We start from the raw sequence: 9,616 nt of genomic DNA, 5'->3' as shown, positions 1-9,616 counted from the left end.
TGTTTTTTACTGTTAATGATTAGACATTAAACAGTTCCCTCGAGAAACAAGCTCTGCAGCTACTTGCCCTCGCAGGGCTCGCAGCATCTGTTTTAGTGCAGTTGCCATGAAAACAGGCCGCGCACCAGCAGCAGCCCTGCTATTGCCCTGTGGCCCCCTGCAGCACCAGCCGGAGTTACCCGATTGTTTTTATCACACCTTAAAGGAAAGCCAACCTTGCAAAAGCTTTACCTAAAATAATAATGTTCCTGTTCTCTATTCCCTTTCTCCCATTAAAGGTTTTAGCATGAATTGGATGTTTCTCTTCTAATAGAGAGGGTTTCATCTAGGGTCAAGCCTCGGAGGGGTCTCAGTAGCCTTGTGTTTGCAGGGGTTGGCTGGCTGTTGGAAATGCTGAGGTGACTGCCTGTCACCACAAATTAAATCCTGAAGTCCTATCTGGAGCTTTGGACACAATGCAATGTAAACAGAAATGCAACAAGGACGTTTACCCTTAAGTCAATGACAAAGCTTGCCTGATGTTGGTGGAGCCAGGGTTTTATCAGGGTCTCAGTAGCCTTGTGTTTGCAGGGGTTGGCTGGCTGTTGGAAATGCTGAGGTGACTGCCTGTCACCACAAATTAAATCCTGAAGTCCTATCTGGAGCTTTGGACACAATGCAATGTAAACAGAAATGCAACAAGGACGTTTACCCTTAAGTCAATGACAAATCTTGCCTGACGTTGGTGGAGCCAGGGTTTTATCAGAGGTGTTTTCAAAGGTATAAATTAAACATTGTGGAGGTTCCCTGGGGAAAGGTTTATTAGTAAATCACAGCTATGTAATTGGGTCCTGGGCATGTGCCCTCCCCAAGTTCTGTTTTTTACGTTGTGCTTAAAAAGAACCAAACCAACCCCTATTGGGCTCTAAAACTTGGGCTGTGTGCGAGGGTAGCGTTACAGCTGTAGCTGTGATGAGGACGTGGGTTTGGGATCTTGCACAGCCACTTCTGTGCCCTTTCATCATTACCCATGCCCTGTGGGGGGTGGTGTTTGTGGGGCCAGAGCTCCTTAGGTCCCACCTGGTAAACCCGTACCAAAGATTTCCTTGGTTTCCCTCTGGCTCTTGTGTGATGGGTCCAAATTCCGCATTTTCCTTTGCAGATTTCATTATCTGCTGCTTGACAAAGGAACATAATGCAGCAGTTTTCCCAGCCTCAGTAGTGATCCTGAATGACTGTATTTCCAGCTCCCCTTTAACTTGTACTTAAATTAAGTGTGTGGGCTTTTTAATTTGATCATTGTGGGGAGGAACAAAACCCGAAATGCTGCAGATATGCCTTCCTCTTCCCTTTCTTTAGTTAAATCTGTCTTTGTCATTCTTTTTCTCTTTGACTTCCATGAGCTGCTCAAGCTATTTTCCTCTACTTTCTTTTGTTGTAGCTTCTATATCGCAGTCTTACATCTTTAGAAATACATAAAGCATGTATGTGACTGCTTCCTTGCCTTCACCGCATCGTTGTTGTCAGCATATGACAAATAACATGTGATTGATGGCTGACTAAGCATTCTGAATATGTCTTCATTCTTTGTCTGCCTAATGAGATTTTTTTTTTTCCTTGTGCATAGGGAGGCAGGAGCGGATGGCATCTCTTGTGCCGATGGAGCCATCTTCAGACTCAGATATGAAATTGCACTGAGTGCAGGCAGGTGCTCTGCCTCCATGGCAGGAGTCGGCCTTAAAGCTGGCCGACCGTCATAGCTGCGAAGCTGCTAATCACTGAATCCACGTGACGTGTCCCTCCTACTTATTGGGTGACTTTACAGAGGTCTGTAATAGCCAAGTCTAGCCTGGTTTCCAGCAGGGAGAAAATATGTCAGTGTAAAAAGGGTCTTTGTAGCCATATGGCTACTGTGTCTGCCTTCGTTAAATGAAAAAAAATAAATAAAAAAGGTGTGAGGTGCTTCAGCGGGTTGGATCAAAGCCTGATGTTCAGAGTAGCAGGCATTCCCTGCATGAACGTTTTAATTGCTGAAAGCTCTCTCCATTTCCTTTTTTAGGAGAGCTGTCCTTTTTTTCAAGCCAGAGAGTGCATCTGCCTCTGTGTTGAAGAAGGTGGTGTGAACGCGCTCTGACCAGGTACGTTTACGCCGCAGTACACCACAAAGCCATCCAGACCTTCTCTCCTGCCTCACGGTTAATTTTCCCTGTCTTTGTGTCCTTGTCTCCCCAAACCAGGGGTATCTTACAGGTGAGTAGTGTGAACGTGACAGCAGCACTCTGAGTCCACTTAGAGACAGTTTGACCAAGGTAGGGAGTTAAGTGTTTAAAATTGCCCCAAGGTCACACAGAAAGCTGACGTGTAGCTGTTGCCTGTAAGTTGGGAAGTTTTTTTTCTGAATTACATTCTTTTTCTGTGATGACTGTTAGTACATCACAGTATTGCTGCTCTTTAGATGTTATAACAGTCTCTGGGATAGACACAGTTGTGCTGTGCATTATCTGCTGTACAATTCCAGGTGAAAAGATGAAGGTTTTGATAGGATGAAATAAAGCTAAAGTGAAGGTTATTAGTTAAAACTGACTTACCTTAAGAGCAGCTCTTCCAATAGGCATTCACACTTCCTTCCTCAGGCAGGGGAGTGTTAGCAGAGTTGCTTGTTGCCTCTTGACTTGTCTCTTGGGCAGAAATTATTTTTTAAGAGATGCTGACAGCGTGTTGGTGTTCAGCATCCTTCTGCGGGGCTGGTTTTGGAGTCTCCAAGAGAGGGCAGTGTGTCCCTGGTAGCTGGACCGCACGGCATCAGCTGCCAGGCGTGCGCTGCTTCTGCTCGTCATCCGAGAAACAGCATTAGTCTCTAGAATGTGAAGGGAGCGCAAGTCCTTGAAACCATTTGAAATGAGTAATTGACTGGCAGACTCATTAGCAAATGTATTAGGAGCTGTATATCATCATGTGACTGCTGGTCCTTTCCCCAGGCTGTGGCAGGGATACAGCAGCGCTTCCTCTTGCCACACTTTCCTAAAAAAATGTCCTATCTGGCCCACTTGCGTCATTTTGCCCTACTTTTTGCACTTGGTGTCTCCTCCAAGAGGGGAAGGATGTTCGTGGGATCAGCGTAGAGCTTTGCTGTGAGCCAGAGTCAACTGCAGACTTAATTCAAAACAGAAGGAGCTGGGGAGAAAAACAAAAAAAAAGGAAAACTAATGGAGGTTGTTATATTGTAATATTTTGCCTTAGGGCTCCAAACAGGAAACGCTTACACCAGTCTCCATCTCAAAAGCAAATCTTTGCTCACCAAGGAGGCAGGTTTTTAACTGAAGCAGAAGCACGCGTCTCTCCCCAGCCCAGCGTGCTTTTCTTCCTTTTTAAGCTGTTTCTGTGGCAGCGCCTGTGAATGAGTTGTCACTGCTGGGTTTGGCTTCTGCTTTCAGGACCCGTTTGTGAGCCCTTTCGTTGCGTTCAGCTCTGCGTGGTGAATAACCAGCAGTTCTCTGCTGCCCGTCAGGACTCTCACCGCACCTATCTGTTAATTTAGGAAGCAGTTTTTAATCCATTTGTGCCCAGTTCCTAAAAGTTCCGTGAAGGCACCTTTACCGGTGACTTAACACCTTGCAGAAATGCTGCCCTGGCCTAGCACTCGCTGATCTATCAAACGCACCCTGTTGCCCAGGGTTCATTAAGGCATTTAGGTTTTCTCCTAATTGACTGTATGAAATTGCTTGATAGCCCCTGGAAGATAGGACACTTGTATAACACGAAAGCACATTGAAATGACCTCGTGAGTTGCTTTGAGATAAAAAACTATCCCAGGAGAAACATCCACGTTTAAACCAAAACTATTAACCTTGCTTCTAAATCCTTCCTCGAGATGTTTTTCTTCTCTCAGTAATGGCAGAACGAGGTGAACTTTACCCATCTGGTAGGAAAGGGGGCAAGCTCCCCTCCCTGGGGAGTGCTTTATTGCTAGCTTGGAAGCAATGCTAGTTTGTCATCATTGTGTGTGTGCGGGGTGGTTTTGGGGATTTAAAGTCAACAGCCTGTTGATGTTTAGTACTTGTTTTACTGGAACAGTTCCTGAATTGTCAGTGCAGCCTATGAAAAGAGCTGTACTTTATGCCGTTCAGCTGCTTGTCATAATATTTAAAAGCAAATGCTTGCGCACTTTTATAATGGCACTTTAAGAATTATAAACCTCAGCATCCCATCTGTGTTTCCCTCTGGTATTTACAGTGTAATGAATTCTCCCTTGCTGCTTCAGCTGGATACTCTTTCACCTCCTCTTCCTGTTTCAAGCAGTTGTTAAGTTGGTGTACATTTTAAAATTCCTCCAATTTTTAGGAGGTTGTCAGCGACATAAAAGAAGTTCTTGTATTGCTTATGTGCCTGGCAGAGGCACTGAGCCAATCTAATTCTGTTAAACCTAAGCATCCCTAGAGTCAAGAAGTGTATTGTCACTGGTGTGATCCGTTTATAACAGCTGGAAGCATTTGCTAAAATGGGAAGGTTGGGTTTGTGTTTTTTTTTTTAGGAATAAGCTTTCTCTATAAGCAAACATTTTTTGCTGTGGACATACAGATTTTTTTTTTTTTTGTTGCTATTCTTAATTCGTCCTCTAAATGGAGGAAAAGGTGACTTTTTTTGGATGAAAGTAAGTTGGAAAGTCCAGAATCATATCTAGCGTGTCTCCTAGCAAAAGAAGGCTGTTGCTACAGCACATTTTTGTTCCACTTGTGTTTGTACATTTTTACATTGAATTTTCCAAACAGCTTCAGGAAATTGGCATCCCATAAGTAAAATTTTTAAAAATAGCTCTGTTACTGCTGAAATAAGTGCCGTTATTTCCATGGGCTGCTGTCCTGCCTGTGTTGCTGGCGCTCTCAAACCCTGCAAGTGTTCAATGAGATACTGCTAAGCAGAGTTGCAACCCCGAATATTTACTGAGGAATTAGTTTGTCCCGTTTCTTTAAAGAATGAACTCTTGCAAATGGAATGCTGCCGTCTGCGAGGTTTATTTTAAACTTTTTCCTCTTTTGCTCAGAGGGAAAACACAGCCTGAGTGGGAACGCGTGCTTGTGTAGGAACTGTCCTGAATACCCCAGGCCTCTCGGCAGACCGCTCTGCTTGCTGCGAAATGGCTGGGTAGGCAAATACGGTGCCCGTGTACCGTGCTGCGTTGGTCCGTGCTAGCCATCCTTGGTCACCTCTGCTCCTCCTGAGATCGATGAGTATTTAAGGCATTTCACACTTAAGCTTCAGTTATGAATTACTCTTTTTTTTTTTTTTTTTTTTTTTTCCTTTCTTTTTTTAACAGGGCTGTGTGGTCTGGAGTTGCACCTTCCCCCACGTGAAACTGCTCATGCATAGATGCCTTTGTGCATGAAGCTGGGGTGCTGAGCTGCTTTCTGTCCTCCAGCAGCACAGCTGCTGGCAATGCTTCCCATTGCTCTGAGATCCCGAAGGCGCTGAGCTGCTTGGGAGCAGCTGCTGGCCAGGCTCGGCCTTTGGAGGGCCTTTAGCTCGAAGTGTAGTAGCGTGGGTCCTGTCAAATGGTTTCTGTGGCTTTCGAGCTTGAAGCATAGATCCCTTGAGGTGTGAAGCCCTGCAGGACATAGGGAAGGCCCTCCTTGCTTGCCTTTCCTCCAAGCCTTCCCTTTTTAGGACTCAAAAAATGTTCCAGAGCAAGTTGCCAGAACAGACTTCCTAGCAACTTCACAATTAGCGACTTGCTTCCAAAAGCAAATGTGCACTGGCTGTTGCAGCTGTTACTTAGCAAAAATCCTGGGCTGTGTGCTGGAAAATGGCAGGAGTTCTGTGGGCAAGGGAAAAAGAATCTGCTCATCCCTTGGAGGAATTAATGGGGGAAAGTTAAACTTTACAGGCTCACTCTGTACCCTGGGTATTTTGCATCCGTTGTCCAGATGCAATTGTTTGATAATGATTTACTATTTATAGGTGTATGTATTTTTAGAGGCCTGACAAAGTCTACCTCTGGACCAAGATCTTTAGCCTATTTAGAGCACTAAGCAGCAGACTTAAACCTGGCGTTGGTTATCCCATTAAGGGTGCTTAACTTCAAGTGCGATCTGAGCAACTTCACCTTCAGTAATGCCTTTCTCTTCCTTCAACTTCACTAACAGGGCAGCGCTGGGGGAACCTGAACTTCTGGTGTGGGTCTGTGCCCTCCTTGCCTGAGTGAGATGCTGCGCAATGCTGCACAGCAGGTCGTTACCTCATTACCTAATTGCAGCACTGCTCTGAATCACAATCTCGTGCTGATGCATCTCGGTGTCAGTTCGTTATCTGTCGGTCAGCAGTACCTGCCAGTAATGCTTTAATTTAGCCCTGTGGGACGGCATGTAACAGTTCCCGAGTTCCTTGATTAGGGATCCATCAGGCATCTTAAAAGGAGCCTTTTGCTATTTGATGGCTTCATTTTCCATGAGCTGTTCTGCGTTACCTGATGGCGCTGAACGAGGTCGTGTCGTCCCGCTGGGCTGGGGGGGCCAGAGCTCTGCACCAGCCCCGCTGCTGAGCTGCCTGCGGCGGGCTGTGCCACGCTGCTCCTACCGGAGCAGGGCTCCCTTCTGGAAGGGGAACGTCGAGGCTGTTCCGTACAAATCGCATGCTGACTGGCTCTGTTCTGCCTAAAATGCATGGGCTCTTTAGTGCCTGAAATCTTTGATAGCAAAATGAGCAGACTGCAGGCTGGAGTTAGGCTTTAGAGCCTGTGCAAATGCAGTTTTTTCTAGTTCTCACTTTAAAACGCCAAGTCAGATTGTCAGGAAAACTGCCCATCTACCTTCATTTGCCAAGGTGGTAGGGTTGGTATCTTGGTCATTCTGTGAGTGCAGTGTCTGGGACGTTTATGCTTTGCCATGTATGTGAGCATTCTTTAAAAATCCTAAGGACTAGCAGCACCATCATCAGTCACTCGCTACAGAAGGATAAGGTTTTGAATCTCATATTCCTCAGTTCTTTCTAATCTTTTAATAGAACTTCTTATTAATCACGGTTGGAATAGTTGATAGCATCGGCCTCCTGTCTGCTCTGCGATCTACCGGATCTTGGAGTGTCCGAGGGAAGCAGAGCAAGTTCCTCCGGCCGGTGAGCTGGACGATGCTCGTGGAAAGGCTCTTCTGCAGAGGCTGCCTCCCACGAAGTTCCTGGCACCACGGGTTTTCTGGTGGGCTGGAATGGATGATCTGGCTTCCTTCGAGCCTTGCCCTGACTTTGAGGGAACGTTGGCAGCTGCAGGCTGCAGCCCTGGGAGATGCTTTGCATTACCAACTGTTGCTGCTTCCAGTTAGTTCGGAAAAGGAATTCCCCTCCTTGCTGCCCACACTCACGTCAAGGTATCTCTTAAAGTGCTGGTACTTGCATCGCTAGCCGCTTGCATGTTTGCAGAGCCGGCTTGAGCAAAGGGTTTTGGCCCGTACCGTAAACAGGGCATAGGTCAAGAAGGTCCAAATACAACAAGGTTTTTGTCCAAACCTGTTGGTGTGACAAATTCCCATGACGTGTAGCTGTTCCTAATGAGAGTGGCAGAGCCAGTCCAAGTCTTGCACGACGACTTTTAGGTTCTTTGTTCGGGCTTTGTTGCCAGCAGGCGCTGGTGTGCAATATCCGCCGGGAGGAAATTGCAGCCTGCTTATCGGCTGGGTAGGAAATGGTACAAGTGGGAGATAGGGGAGTGTCCGCTGCAAGCGGGGCCGACCATGCACGGAGAGGCATGTGCTAAATAGCGAGTGTGCTGTACTTGCTGTATTGGGGGCCGGCTGGCTTACGAGGACCTTTTGCCATCTGGGAAGTGCTGGCCGGCGTAGCCTGATGAATGGCAGCAGGAGTGCTCCAGTCAGTTTACATCCATGGCTCTTGTGGTCTTGTTTTCGATGTCGGTAAACAGGAGAGTGTGTGGTCACGCTTCACTCGGCCAGCTCGGTCACGCTGCTGGATATCATGTTCCTTACCTTTGCACTGGGAGAAGCGTGGAAGGAAGGAGGGGGCAGAGTTTATTCCAGCACACTGAGGTCAGGCTTGTTTTCCCTCTTTGAGCAAGAACAGACCAGCCCCTGGAGTCAGATTCTGCAAGCCTACAAACAACAGGCTCGTTTCTGCGGAAAGCCAAGGATGGTTCTGTGTTCATCTGGAAAGTGGTTGGGTTGTTTTTTCCCTGCTGCAAACTGTTCCTCCTGTACTAACTGCCAGTTCAAAAGTCCGCGCAGGAGAAATGCTGCTGATGTTAATCAGGCATAGTTTGGGATGTCGGCAAAGCTGGCACTGATTGCAAACCGGAGGAGGGGGAAGCTGGGAGGAGCCCAGGCAAGAGCCTGCTCCTGCAGCAGCACTGGCTCCTGCAGCGTTCGACTCCAGCCTGACAGGCAGCCTTCTAGCAAAGGGCCTGCCTACAGGCATGTCTCCTGCCCAACTTACTCTACAGAGGCCATAAACCAGCAATGGGCTGTCTGGGATTTAAATGTCCCTGTCAAAACAGTAGCTGTGTCGCAAGGAGCGTGGTGCTCCTGGTGGTCTCATTCCCACCTGCTGCTCGGGAACTGCTCGGGCACTGCCTTCAGCTGCAGAGAATTCTGCTGGGCTTCTGGAGTAGTCTTCAAATGGTAGGGCCTGCAGAAAACCTAAACAGCTCTTGGAATGGTGACTGGTTTAAAAAAATTGGCAGTCCAGAAGTCCCCATGTCGCTTTTAAACCCAAAGAAAGAACAATCAAGAAGACGGATACATTGACAAAGTTCAAGAACAATACCAATAAAAATAGAGAGCGTGTGTATTGTCGTTTCAGGTTTTCACTTCACTTACAGCTCCAAGACTTCATTTAGTCCTAAGGCAGATTTGGTTTTGGGTGGCTTGTCTTTAAATGAGGCGTTGAGCTCTCTCCTGCAGCTTGGAGGTGGTGGCTGATTCCTGTGGCAGCTTGGCATTTATCAGCTCTTACAGAGCACCAGAGGCACTTAAACAACTGCACATACTTCACGGGGCCAAGCTACTTGCTATTTAAATCTCTTTGCAATTTAGAAGCCGTAATTATTTTTTCATGCTATGAAATCACGTATGGCTGGACGAGTTGGGAGGCAGCGGAGTGGGGACTGCAGCCCAAGGCTGGCTCAGTGCAGCCTGGGCTTTATGGGGGCAAGTTCATCTTTTTCAGCAATTAGCGGGACATTGGGAAAGTAATCTTCATTCCTTCCCCTTACAAAAGGCACGCCATCCTGCACGGCAAGGGCTGAAGAGCATATCCACTTAGAGGGCTGAAGTTCCTCCAGAGTGCTCCTCGCACCCCCTTTCTGTTGAGGCGTATTCACCTGTACCGCAGGGGGAGGCAGGAACTGCATCTCCTTGGGATGGAAATGCCTCCTTGGAGGGAGAGCAAGGGGATCCCAGGGAAGTGCTGCTCCCGGGAACTTGTTTTCCCGTGTTCCTGGTGGCCCTTCTTACCTGCAGGACCTTTCAGATGCTGCTGCATTTGTTTTTCAGCTCCACAGTCCTGTGCATGCTCCTTGCCCGTCTCCCATGCGTTATTTTGGGAGGAGCATGCCAAAATTGATTGCCAAAATCCCCTGAATTTCAGTCCCTTTGAGTTTATTACTGAATTCTGAAGGGGGATCGGGCAGGGCTGTGCT

At 47.3% G+C, this 9,616-nt stretch overlaps 1 protein-coding gene across 3 annotated transcripts in view; it reads left to right on the top strand.

Moving 5' to 3' along the window:
- The first annotated feature begins 1,628 nt into the window (after positions 1–1,628).
- Positions 1,629–9,616, top strand: part of GNG7 (G protein subunit gamma 7) — a 63,938-nt gene continuing 55,950 nt past the window's right edge. Inside the window, exons 1-2 of one of the 3 annotated variants that reach the window (XM_035900982.1) lie at positions 1,629–1,806; positions 2,039–2,117. The gene's annotated coding sequence lies outside the window, so the exon portion shown is untranslated. The remainder of the gene's footprint in view (positions 1,807–2,038; positions 2,118–9,616) is intronic. The other 2 variants (XM_035900983.1, XM_035900981.1) reach the window with 2 other exon arrangements.

The sequence above is a fragment of the Egretta garzetta genome, unplaced genomic scaffold (assembly GCF_000687185.1).
Source record: "Egretta garzetta isolate BGI_Z169 unplaced genomic scaffold, ASM68718v1 scaffold968, whole genome shotgun sequence".
NCBI classification, from domain to species: Eukaryota; Metazoa; Chordata; class Aves; order Pelecaniformes; family Ardeidae; genus Egretta; species Egretta garzetta.
This window is presented reverse-complemented; position numbering and strand designations above follow the sequence as displayed.